Source organism: Cupressus sempervirens, chromosome 4 (genome assembly GCF_028749045.1).
Source record: "Cupressus sempervirens isolate cs-2001-9-10 chromosome 4, ASM2874904v1, whole genome shotgun sequence".
Lineage (NCBI taxonomy): Eukaryota > Viridiplantae > Streptophyta > Pinopsida > Cupressales > Cupressaceae > Cupressus > Cupressus sempervirens.
The window spans coordinates 674,526,147-674,539,142 of record NC_143121.1 but is presented as its reverse complement, the minus strand read 5'-3'; the positions used below and the strand labels follow the sequence as shown (position 1 = coordinate 674,539,142).

The following is a 12,996-nucleotide window of genomic DNA, read 5'->3' as shown; positions in this document are numbered from 1 at the left end:
TCAATGAAAATATCATGAATAAATCCACAAAACAATGACACATTCAAGCAAGAATAACTACACTCCGAATGCTAGCACCAAAAGCATAACTTTATTGCATAATAACGGCAGCCCTTTTTACATTTTACAATGGGGTATTTATAAGAAATCATCTCCTCAATTTGTGTTGAGAGTGAGAGATATCTTGATGCAATAAAATGCTTTTAAAACATTAAAACAAACTAAATATATACAAACTAATAATCTAACTGGTGCTTAGAGGGACTCCATCCATATTTTATTCATTGATTGGATATATGAGCCCTTTACATGTCAAAAAAAATGAAAGCATGAGAGAGAAAGTAGGAGGAAGCCATCAGTCGAAGTGGAAGTGTGTGGAGACACCAAAAATAGAAGCTAGCCCTTCACTAGGGCGTGTGTTGGAGTTAACTTGCCATCAGAATGCGCTCTTGATGCATGGAAAGTGCTATTTTGGAATTGGCAATCAATTGTCGGTGCACCTCTGAATTGTAGAGCTCAAAAAATGTGGAGCTGTGTACCTGTGGACCTGCAGATTTGTGGACCTGTGGATCTGCAGACCTACAGATCTGCGGAGCTGCGGACCTGTATACCTGCGGAGCTACAGAGCTCAATTCGCCAAAAAATCAAAGTTCTCAATTTTGAAAACGATTTCTAGGTTTTGCTCAAATGAAGTTTTAGATCACTTTTTGTATACTCTCCATGCCCCTTTCTGATGAGTTACACCCTCTTTATAGCCAATTACTTTCATAAACTTGCACTCCCTCTGCTTCTTCAATCAAAAATCTCAAGGCACCTACATTGAATCTTGTCCCCACTAGCTGCATAAGATGAGGAACCTAATTTGCTTTATGTGTCCAACCTCTGTATCTTTGACCTTTGTCTTCTCTCCACCTGTCCAATCCTTCCCAGTGAGAAACCATTGGATCCAGATTATCCAAGATGATCAAATGTTTGCAACTTTTTCATATTTTTTCACAAATTTTATAGGCATTTTTAAAGGACCTTTTTGGAGGTCTTTTGCTCAAAATTTCAAGTCAGAACCTTCATCGGTCCCTAAAATTGGGCTACCAAAGGCTCACTATTTTAGGGACTGAAATTAGATCTTTAGTTCTTCTTTCCAACGGTGTATTCTGAATTTTGAGGCCCGAGTCAAAAGTTATGACCTCGAAAAGTTGAGGACGCCATTTTTACCTACAAAAGAAGTAAACATTAGTCTGTAGAGTTAACACTACATAGTAAAGACACACTAGCCATTCAAACAAAATTGGAGATGAATCTTGAAATTTGGCTAAGTCTGAAATCTTGAAGCCCTGAAATTTGGCTAAGTCTGGATTTCTGAAGCCCTAAAATTTTCTAAAATCTTTACTTTATCTCCGGGAGGTCTGAAACCTATCTCAAAAGATTCGTCACATATATTAAAATATATCTTAAGTACAACTTATACTTAAATGATATATTTTAAATCCCTTTTATGGCTAAAGGTGAAAAAATAGCTTGACAAGGGCACATGGTGCTTTAGGAGCACGCAGCACAAACGCACACGAGGCACCTTGATCATGCGCGCATGCACACGTACGAAATGTATCACAGTGCACGCGCGTGAGGTGTGAACATGTGGCAAAGTGCGCACGTGAGGCACGACCCCATGGCAAAGCACGCGAGCGAGCGAGCACGCGAGATGGCACGATGCACGCGGGTGCACATGCGCGTGGGCACACAGCACACGGGCCCTCGGCATGTGGCGCGCGAGCGCACATGTGTGCGAGTGCACAGCGCGCAGTGCAAGCGGAGGGCGCATGAGTGCACGGGCGCTTGGGCACGTGGTGTGAGCATCGCAGGCTCGAGCGTCGTGGGCACGGGTGTGCGACACTTTTTTTCAGCTCTTTTTTCTTTTTTTTAGGTTTTCAAATTTTTTTAATTTTTTGTGTTTTTTTATTTTTTTATTTTTTTGTGTTTTTTCAATTTTTTTGATTTTTTTGTGATCTTTGGACTCAACTTTTAAACAAAAATTCTTCTCCTGACTCGAATTGTGAGTCTAGGAGTCAAAAAAAGTAGGGGGTCCCCATTCCTCACTAGGAATAGGGCGTGTGTTGTGGAGACCACAACACTATGTAGGGATGATGTGTCAATTATTCGCCAAAATGCTCAATCCATCTTTAGATTATCATGTAGTGTACTCCACATAAGTTAATATTCATTGAACTCCATATATTAACAGGTAAAACAAACTTAAGGAGATTAACACCTTCGAAAGTTGTTCATGCCTGAGTAGAAGAATGTCACCTAATGCCTTATTCAAGGTCAACTATCAATTGTATCCCTTATACAACTTACAACATCACCCTGAGAAACTAGGCAAACAGAAGTATGTTCACAATCACCTTACTTCCTAAACAAGTTTAAAAGCTCACAGTATATGTTAGGGGATGAAAGGACAAGGGTCAAAAATTCATCGACTTTCATGAACCGTCACCAATTGGGCATGTGCAATATGTTTGACATAATGCATGATATCAAGTTAGATTATTGAAACCATAGGAAAATCAAACTTTAAAAGACCACACAGTCTAACATAATGAAGCTTGACCTTTCCTCCTTTTATGCTCTTGTTTGGTTCACTTTGATCCCATTTCAAAGGTAATACAGGATGAAGGTTTTAAAGGCAAGCAACATGTAAATAATGGATGCATGCACCTAGATGGTGGTCAAGACTTTTAAAACCTCGACAGATGAAAGAACAATGAGAGCATAAATTCAAATAATTCACATCAATGAGAAAATTGAATATATATTCTCAAAGGCTCTTATATGAGACTACCAATATATTTTGGTACAGTTCATAGATATAAATTATAGGAGCTACTATCAATAAGAATAATTGATTCAAAAAACTACCAATTCCATGTGTCATGAGGAAAATAATAGATGTCAAGATCGAGTTACTATCCGAGCATATGCCTTCAAAGGAAGAATATCCAAAGATGTGCCTATGAATGGGAGCCAAGCTTAATATATCCCTTTGAAAGCATTCAAATACTTTAATTGGCAATTTGGAATGTAAAGTTATAAAACATGGGCACATATTTAATACTTAGCTCATGTAGCTAAATATTAAATGAACTTGAAAAAGTTCCCCCAAGTGTTGAAAATGGAGCTTTTAAAGATTCAATTTCAACGACTGAAAAGGAAGCTTACCGAAGGGAAATAATTAACAATCAGTTATTTTGTGACCAAAAGGTGGAGACTTTATTTATTGGAGAACTTTGTCCATTAAAGGGGTTCTTTTTTTTTTGAAGCAGGAAGACTCTAGGTTGTATGTGATGGGAACGTAGAAAGTATAGGCAAGGGACAATTTTTTATGGTGATCAGAGATGTCCTTTATAATTTATTTTTTCTTCTCTAGTTTTCTACAAGTATCTTGATTGTTAGTAGTATTCAAAAATAGTATTATTTTTGGGTTGAATGAAGATTCTATCATTTCAAAGATTGTGTACTTCAAATTGCTCTCATTCTTGGTTTAGGTGTTAATTAGGACTAAGTAATGGATTTAAATTATACTGGTGTGTCATGTATTGTAGGAAGTGTTCCTTTTTGTTTAATCTTTCTCTTTCTTTTAGGGTGCATGTATGGGTGGGAAGATTGTATGTTTTCATTGCTATATGCTAAATCTTTTCTTTCTATTTCAATTATAATAATTTTCCCCCTATCCAAGAATAGTGTGGGTAGCCTTCACTTTTAGGTTAAAAGCATTCCTTAAATTCCATTCTTTGTATATTCAATTGGGAAGCTATACCCTGCAAAATTTATAGGACACTTGCACAATTCCATTGCAAAGCGATCCAATTTTTGGTCCTATTTTGTATTTAGATCTGGGCATCTTTAAGTCATTTTGTAAGAATTTTATTCGAAGAAAAACCTATTTACCAACACCATTCACTGCAGTGCTTGACATATGTTTGTTGCTCGACACTCTCTGTGTGCTTAGCATATAATAGTTACTCAGCATGCACTGGGAGCTCGACAGTGCTTGGGAGTTTTCTAATGCTCGGCTTGGTCTTTTTGATGCTTGGATTGGTCTTGGTTCTTGTTGGTACCAAGTTGTTTATGAGTTGACTTTTGGTATTTAATTCATATTGTAGTCAAATTTGGGGTAGTTAATTTGTGTTCTATCCAACTTGTGGCTCAACATATCTTTAATGTAAAGGTTTTAATTTAATTTTTAATGAACTGGGATGACTTGTATCTTAGTTGGGTATTGTTGAGCTATCATTTTGCATGATTCTTAATGATAGGAATCCTTTCTAACTCCTCTCTTGAAAAGCTTATCTGAGATCAACTCCAAGGTTCTGGGTGATCTTTCGACCTATTAGAATTTTCTCAGTTGAAGATAAATGTGTTTATTCATAGGGAGGCCTTTGTTGGTTCTAACCAATTTTTGATAAGATGTTCAATTTTCTTGTTGTTTCAAAAAGTAACCACAAAAGAGATATGTTTTTGGTATTTTTTGTTTTATAATGAATGCAATCTAGTAATGCAACTATATGAATTCCTAATTTAACCAAGTGTTAAGAAAGAAAATAAATGAGATAAGGTGTAACAGATGAAAGCAAATAACGTGAAAGGGAAATTCCTAATGGACATAAACCATGATAATAACACATCTGCAAGTTAAATCATCAAAAATATTGGGTAAGAAACCAATAAAAATAGGAGTTGCTTCCTCAATTCCACTGATGCAATCATCGATGAGAACTCAATAATAACCAAAAGATGTTTCACTTCTCATCGAATCACAAGGCCACGAAAAGTGTGCTTATGCAAGACAAGAAGCTATATAGAAACAATAGGGTGATCTCTTCTCCAACTCAATACGTCAGTAAAATTCGTCAACACACAAAAAACACCAAAAATAAAAAGATCACACAATCAAATCAACACAACAAAACCATTGGCTCCATTATTATTCATGAACAAGAATTCACAAAAATCAAATGCTCTAGCAAGAATAACTACATTCAGAATGAGAGCACCAATAGCATATATTATTGCATCAAAATAATAGCCTGGAGTACATGTTACATTCCTAAATTTATAAGAAATCATCTCCTCAATTTGTGTTGAGAGTGAGAGATCTCTTAATGCAAACATATGCTTCTAAACTAATTTTTAAAAAATTAATTATATAAAAACTAACTCTCTAAATGGTGTTAAGTAGAACTCCGCCCTTATTTATATCAATTAATGGGTTCATCAACCTTTACATGACTTAAAAACAATGAAAGAAGAAGGAAGTTGTAAGAGGATTTGAGAGTCACTAGAAGCTCTAAAAATGGAATCTCGGCCTTCTCTAAGCATATGTAGTGTGTTTATGGTGCATGGAAAGCTCTAAATTAGCAACTAGTAGTTAACTATCAATGCACTATCACTTCTTTAAAATTGTCAGCTCACCTCTGGAATAGTGCACCTTGCATGCCTTGATGACGGGTTCCAAAAATCCAAAAATTTCCCATGTGTCAAAAATGAATTTCTAGCATTTGGGTTTTTTCTCTCTTTACCCCAAAGTGATGTATGTATGCTTGCTTTTGAATTTCTCTATAATCTCAACTACTTGGGAAGCTTCCAAAAAATATAAAGCCTCATATTTATGTCTTACCATTTGTCAATAATACTAACATCCATTCAAGTCTCTGCAAAATCGTCAAGTCTAGTGTCTAGTTCCAACAATACCTCTTTAGTCTTAAATGTGTGCCTAATATCTTCATTTGATGAAGCATATTTGAAAGTTCTTCAAAAAAATTTGAACACTGATTGTACTAACTTGAGCTTTATTTTTGACTCATCTTCAAAAATCTCAAGGGAAATAGCATCATAATACCTCTCTACTTCCAAAATTTTCTCTTGAGTCTAGTCTTTTAACTTCTAAATATCTTCATGAAGTCCTTCCATGACCTTATTCCCCATATCTATCTTCTCAATCCAATCTTCCAATTTATCTAGTTCTTCTGTCATATATAGATCCATGAGAGTGTGATATCTTTGACCCTTTATTGCTATCAAAACTTTAAGGTCCTTAGCCCAGGTCTGCACTTCATCCATCAAACCAAAATCTTAGTTCACTATAGATACCAATTTCTCTACACTAGACTCAATGCAATGTAATAGGTTCATATTACCCTTTATTATCTGTACACCTTTCTACTCAAAATTGTCACAACATTACTGACATGCTCCCAAAAATTAATCAACTTTTACATTCTCTTTATCTTTCTTCTCCAATGCCACAAAGAGAGTAAGTTTTGGGTGATCTTGGTCTAAAGGGCCTATAATTTCATGCAGATAGCCTCTTAGAAGCTCATTTGATTTGTGCAACATCACCAATTCAAACTCATTTTAATCTTAATATCTGAACACTTCCTTGATTGCCATAATGATCATTACTTTAGCTATGTCTACTATGGGCTTTTCTAAGAGGACTTCTTTAATCTAATAGTCCTTAGGACTATTCAAATCTTTGGTATTAGCATGTGGAGGAGGGATGCCTATATGGGCAAGTAAGTCCTGATCTTTATGATTTATTATGAAGGCAAATTGTTGTTCATCATTTTTAGGTGGCTCAGGCTTCTTAATCACTTTTATGAGGTCATCCATACTCTCATTGACAATCATGTCCAACTACCTCTTTTGTTGAACCATAACCTCCCTCTTTAGCCATGTTGGTGTAGTGCCCATGGGTGACATGTATTTAGTTGAGGAGGTTTGCATTGTTGGCCCTTTTCCCTTATCACTCCTTTTCTGGAGTCTTCTCCTTCTGAGAGAGATCTACATTGGGAGTGTATGTATTTATTGTAGCCAAATTCCTTGCCTCTATAGCTTGAGAAGTTTGCTAAGGTTCTTCAGGTATTTATCCCTCCTCTGATACTTCATTAGTTGGCATCTATTCTAGCTCTTCTTTATGCACTACTTGCTTTTGTTCTTCAGTGAGAAGAGGGAGAGGAGTGGTTGAGCCTTTGTCCAAGAAAGAAAAGTCCTAAAATGGTGGTGGTGTTATACCTAGAGACCCTTGTGGTAGAGGTGGAATTTGGTTCCAATCCTCTCCCAAAGGTTGGTTCATAGGTGTATCTTGTATCTTATCACCTACCATTTGAGTTCACATGGGCATAGAATTGAAATAAAAAAATGTTGAAGACATTCTTTCCTTGCCTTTCTTGGTCATCAGTCCACTGCTACTACTCATCTTCAAAAATGGTAACCTGAATAGGCTCCTTAGGAATAAATGGTAGTGTCATAGTGGAGCTTCTTCTTCTTATTTCTTGAGTAGCCCTAGCCAAGAGAGTCCTCTGACTTAATGGAAGATTATCCTCTTCTTCTTTGTCATCTTCATTGACTGTATCTGGAACTAAAGGAATGGGAATAAGTTTCTTTTGTAATCTCCCCCTTCGTGTCTTTTTCACAGTAGGCCCAACCTTAGACTTCATAGTAGCTGAAGGAGTGGCTTCCTCCTCTTGACCAAGTGGTGAAACTTCTTGTTCTTCCTGCTCCAGTTCCTATTCATGTTTCTATTCAGGTGGTGGTACTTGTTCACTCCCTTGATCTTGAGTTGCTTACTCATCTTGAGGCTCTTCTTCTACCAGATCTTGTTGACATTGTTGAGATGGATGGGCCTAATCATTTTATTTTCTTTCCTTTGTTTCCCTCTTCCTTTTATTATTTTCCTTGTCCTCCCTAAAGTACTCAACTTCCCTCACATGTCGATGTATCATTTTTGGTCTAACTGGGGATTGAGCAAGGAAAGTTGGTACTGTAACTTTTGCACCTTTACCCTTAATTGGGCATGTTGCAGCTTGAAAGATAACTACCTGAGGTACTAGGTCAAGTTTAAAGGGTTTCTTAATCCATTATCTAGTTAACTAGATTATATGCCTAGCCCTATGGTTAATATCTGCATTCTCATTCATAATTGGTATGCCATATATCTTGTTGCAGATATACAAGGGATCCAAGACATCTTGAGTGTCTTTTTGAAAAGCCTTGAGTGGGACCTTTATTTTTAAGGTGCTTCCTACTAGATATAGAGTCATCTTACAATAATCCATTATTTAGATATCATAGTCATCTATTGCATTCATCCAATGGTCTTCTATAGAATATTCATGCACAAACTACTTCCTACCAAATGTTGAACTCTGCCATTATTGTCAAAATAAGGATGAGGGAAGTTGTAATCCTCTAAGGAATATTGATCCCATTCTAAATCAAAGGTCATGATATCTTATTTTTGTTTTACCTCAAATGCACCTATGGTGATTGGCCATATCCATGTCTTCTTATGTTGTTTCCTTACTCTATCATACGTAGATGTGAGTTGTCTAGCAATCTCTAATAGAATGAGTCTATATGATGGATATCTTGGGAGGTTCTTTGGGTTGACCTATGTGTTGGCTACCCTTAGATAAGTGAATATTTTAAACTAAATCTAATAGGCATCAATCTCTGTGATCCTTGTTGCTACCTCTACTAACATCCTCTTAGATTAATCACCCTCTATGAATCAGATGATTGCAAATATGAAGCATCATTCACTATCTGGTATTCCTTTCTCTAATCTAAGAGCTTTTTCTTCACCAATTTTGGGTATACCACATAAGGCCATGCATTAGCATGTTGCATGCTCCCCTTCTTAAAAAGACCATGGTAATCTGTCATTCTAGCTACTAGTAAATACACTATGCATGATGTCATATAGAATTTTGGATCAATTTATACTCCTATGAGTTGTTCATGCAAATTATCACTGAGGATAGTAGTCTAGTCTATTGGTATTTTGGTCATTTTGATTGTATTAATGAAATATACCATCCAGATATTAAGATGTCTAGCTTCTAGTAAGCCCATGACTCGGCTCAAAAGCACAATAGCATATTCGATGTCATCCTTCATATATCCTCAAGTCATGTCTACCTTTCTAGATTTGCATCCCATAGGTGTTCTATCAATAAAAAATGAAGATTGTATCATTTTTGAAGCTTCCTTTTCATTATCCCTATACCATCTTTCTACTCGGTCATAGGTTATCTTCACATACTAATTAGCTCTTGGGAGATGGAATACTTTTTCAATGTTCCTAGGTCTAAGGTCTAGGACTATCTCCTCTGTAATTCTCTTTACCACCTTCTCTTCAAGTACATAGTTCTCTATTGATGCCATGATAAGTTTAGAGGACTGCACAAATGTGGGATGTAATGTCGCATTTACTAATCTGATCTGATCATTGCTGACACCATGGTAAACCTCTCTTTAGGTTTGTTTCATATTGTGAGGAAAGAATTCCAATTTATAGGCCAAGCTTAGTGTCTCTAATCTCTAAATGTTCATCATGAAAACATGATTTCTTTAATGGACCTTGAAACTTGAATACAACGAGCTTCGGAGAAATCTTCTCTCTAAATGAGGATGATAAGGACACCATTTTATTTAGACACATGAGAAAAAACATTAGTCTAGAAAGATTAAAAATTTACCCTAAACAAACCCTAATAGCCAAAAAATTAAATCCAGAACACTAAAACCTAGTAAAACCACTTAAAATCCCCCATAATAACTCTAGAATGCAATTTAGTGCACCTTGTGCACTTTGATAGGTGTGCTAGGTGCACTTAATCACCCTTACATGGTCATTTTGTGTGCAGTTGTGCACTTGTAAACATGGTAAACTGCAGTATATATATATATATATATATATTAGCCCTTTTTATTTTGGTAAAAATACATGCATGTCCCCAAAAAATACCTATCCTTTTCACAGTAATTTTTTTAAGAAAGATGCATCACTTGGAATACATGTGCATAAATTCAGTCATATGTATCCAAATTCTAATTGGCATAGAATCTACTCCTATTTGTCAACACACAATGTAACTTGTAAATTATTTATACAATTGAAATAATACTTGTATATAGATAGATGAATAATTTATAATTAGTCAAATTTGTATATGGTTGGTTCTCATTTCTAACAATTTAGTTTTTATTTGTAGGAGTAATGCATTCAATAAAGAAACAAAAAGGGTTGTGGACAAGTTGAATTCATCTGCTCATTGGGTAGTGGACAAACTGGGTAAAATAGAAGAGAAATCAGATACTTTGTTAGAATCTTCCAGTCAAATTCATGATTCACTCATCACTATAGAGTCCCATGAAGTGGTGTTGGTAGAGAAATCAAAGACTATAGAAGATAAGATTACAAATGTATTAGAGAAATCCAATGCCATTTTTTAGCAATCTCATCTAAATACTAATACTCAAACCAAGTTACAAGAATAATAGTTGTATATGCAGAAAACAATAGATTCTAGCTAATCTTGAAAAGTCATATGCAAACTTAAGAGAAGGAATAGGGTTTCTTAAACAATTAACACAACAACATCAGATAGAAATAACTCAAGTGGCTAGTACTATGTACTCCAAATTAAATAACCTTCAAACTAAAGCATATGACATCAACAACATAGTGACACTTTCATTAGATTAGTAGAAACAATTACTGAGTGGACAAAGTCTTGCAATACAAAATCTTGATTCTCTCACTCAACATAAAGCATTCAAAGAAACCAGGTAATTTGTTTTTCCTAATCTATTATTTGTCTAAATAACATTAGCATTGGATTATAGATTCTAAATAACATTAGCATTGGATTATAGAATTTTTTTAATAGTAATGTATCTCTATATCATTTTGCAAGTGAAGAACTCTGGTAGAATAATACATCTTTCATATGGTATAAACAAATATGACCTGTCAATAGTAAGTATTTAATTTTGCATAATATGCACTATGAGAATTAACTAATTTTTTTGTCGCCATCATAATTGATTTCATATTTTTTTGTAATTTGACATTGTAGGGCATCTTTACAATAGCTTGTTGATGGGGCTTGACAAAAACAAATTGAATTATGTCTATACCAAGAGGAACTTTAGCAAACTCACACCCACCTTGCACATAGCTACTCTGCAATTTTGGCAGCTCGGGTTTCATTTCTTTTCTTTTCTCTAATGTATTTTTCTTTTTAATTTAGTTAGTTTCAGAGCCCTCTCATTTTAGATGTGAAGATAGAGTGTTATATCTTTGTCAGAATCATAAGAAAATTTGCATTTGGCTTCAATTATTGTATGTGGTATTTGAGTTGGTTTAAACATCATATATTAAGGCTTGATTCTTAGGCCTAAAAGTGTTAAATAGTCAATGTTGACTTATTTTCCGAAGATTAATCTTTCTCTTAGTATGTAGTGTTTAAGAAAGGTGTAATATTCTACCCAATTTCAAACTTTGTCTCATAGATTGACTTAGATCCTCAATTGAATCCATTTATTTTTACCCTTGAAGTTCATATTATTTGATATAAGAAAAATACGTTACAGTAGATTAGACAATTGTCAGAGCATAATTGTTAAATATGACATATTTTTTCAATTTGATTGTAGGAAGCATTTTAATTTTTTTTAAAAGCACCATGTTGATGACTCTTGATAAGTTGTTTGCTTTACAAAATACTATATTATTTGAGTCTCAAGTTGTGAAGACCATTTTTTTCTACTTAGTCATATTGTGTGTGTTGTATTTGCTAACCTCTACAAAGCAAAGCAATAATATCAAAGATATTTTGTGCTTAGGTAGGTGAACAAAGAAACCCACTCTTTTTATGGATGATTTTTGTTTGGTTAGTTGTGAGATGATGTGTGACAATGGTCCTTGATTGCAGAACTTTTTACAACATTTTCCATTGAATTCTTCATAGTCCGCATGAAAGGTAATGAGCTTTCACAAGATTGGATTTATTCAACAACATTATATCTTAGGACTTCATTCATATACATTTCTATTCTTTATCTCACCATTTTAGTTATTAGATATAGGTATAACATCTTGTCTCTAGAACACAGAGCAACCTCCTCCATTTTTTTTTAATGGGACACTTAGTGATAAGAAATTTTGATACGTAGGGACTATGAATGACTAAACTATAGAATGCTCTTAGAAAGACAAGAGAAGATGAAAATTTTAGAACCCTATTGTAAGGAATCTATGCTAATGGAGATTGATAGAATAACACAATACCATTTCATTGAAAAAATCCTATATTTCAAAGTAAGTGCAATTTCTTTTAAATTTTATTGTAAAAGAGATTTTGATCTCTTGGACTTCTTATTCATGGAATTCAATAAAATTATTTTTCTCACCATGAAAATAATGATGAATTTGATATACTAGTCTGAAAAAATGATGAATTTAAGATCTTTGGAATTTGTTTTAGGGAAAAGATGTATAGTTGGTGAGTTGAATGATTGGCCTTATGCATCATTTCTTAGTGCTCAATTGGGAGAGGATTATTCAAATGATCTAGATTATGAGCTTCCATTGAGTATCAGACAATAATTTTATTTCACACCCAAGACATACAATTTCCACCCCCATTCTTAAACTTGATCTCTATGTCAAGCTAATCTTATATTTTAAAGACCAAAAATACTGGTTCATTGCATTTTTATATTTTCCTAATAATGCTTTCGTTGTGACATTTTAAAAAGTGTTAAGCCTACTTGATTAGTTTAGGTAGTATTCTTAAGCCATTTTCAATAATAGAATGTTATTAAATTTTATCTCATTTGAATATTATGTTCAATTTTATTAAAATAATGTTGAAAGTGACATATAATTTATAACTTTAGATACGAGCATGTTGTGTGATTGTGATATAGTTGTGCTAAGATTGAAGACAACAAGCTTTATCAATGCAAACTCTTTATGTATAAATGGAAGACCAATGACACAATAAAATAAGGGACACAAGCATCAAGATTTATGCCTATGGTATAATATTTTTTATGGTAAGATATGATCAAAATAGAAAATGAAAAGAAATGGTTGGACCATAGACATGATTAAGAACACAAAAGAATACAAAAAGTGTAATGGTG

At 34.4% G+C, this 12,996-nt stretch overlaps 1 pseudogene; it reads left to right on the top strand.

The window, feature by feature from the left end:
- The first annotated feature begins 1,666 nt into the window (after nt 1-1,666).
- On the top strand, nt 1,667-12,454 carry LOC149563059 (protein GAMETE EXPRESSED 1-like; annotated as a pseudogene).
- Nucleotides 12,455-12,996: the final 542 nt, after the last annotated feature.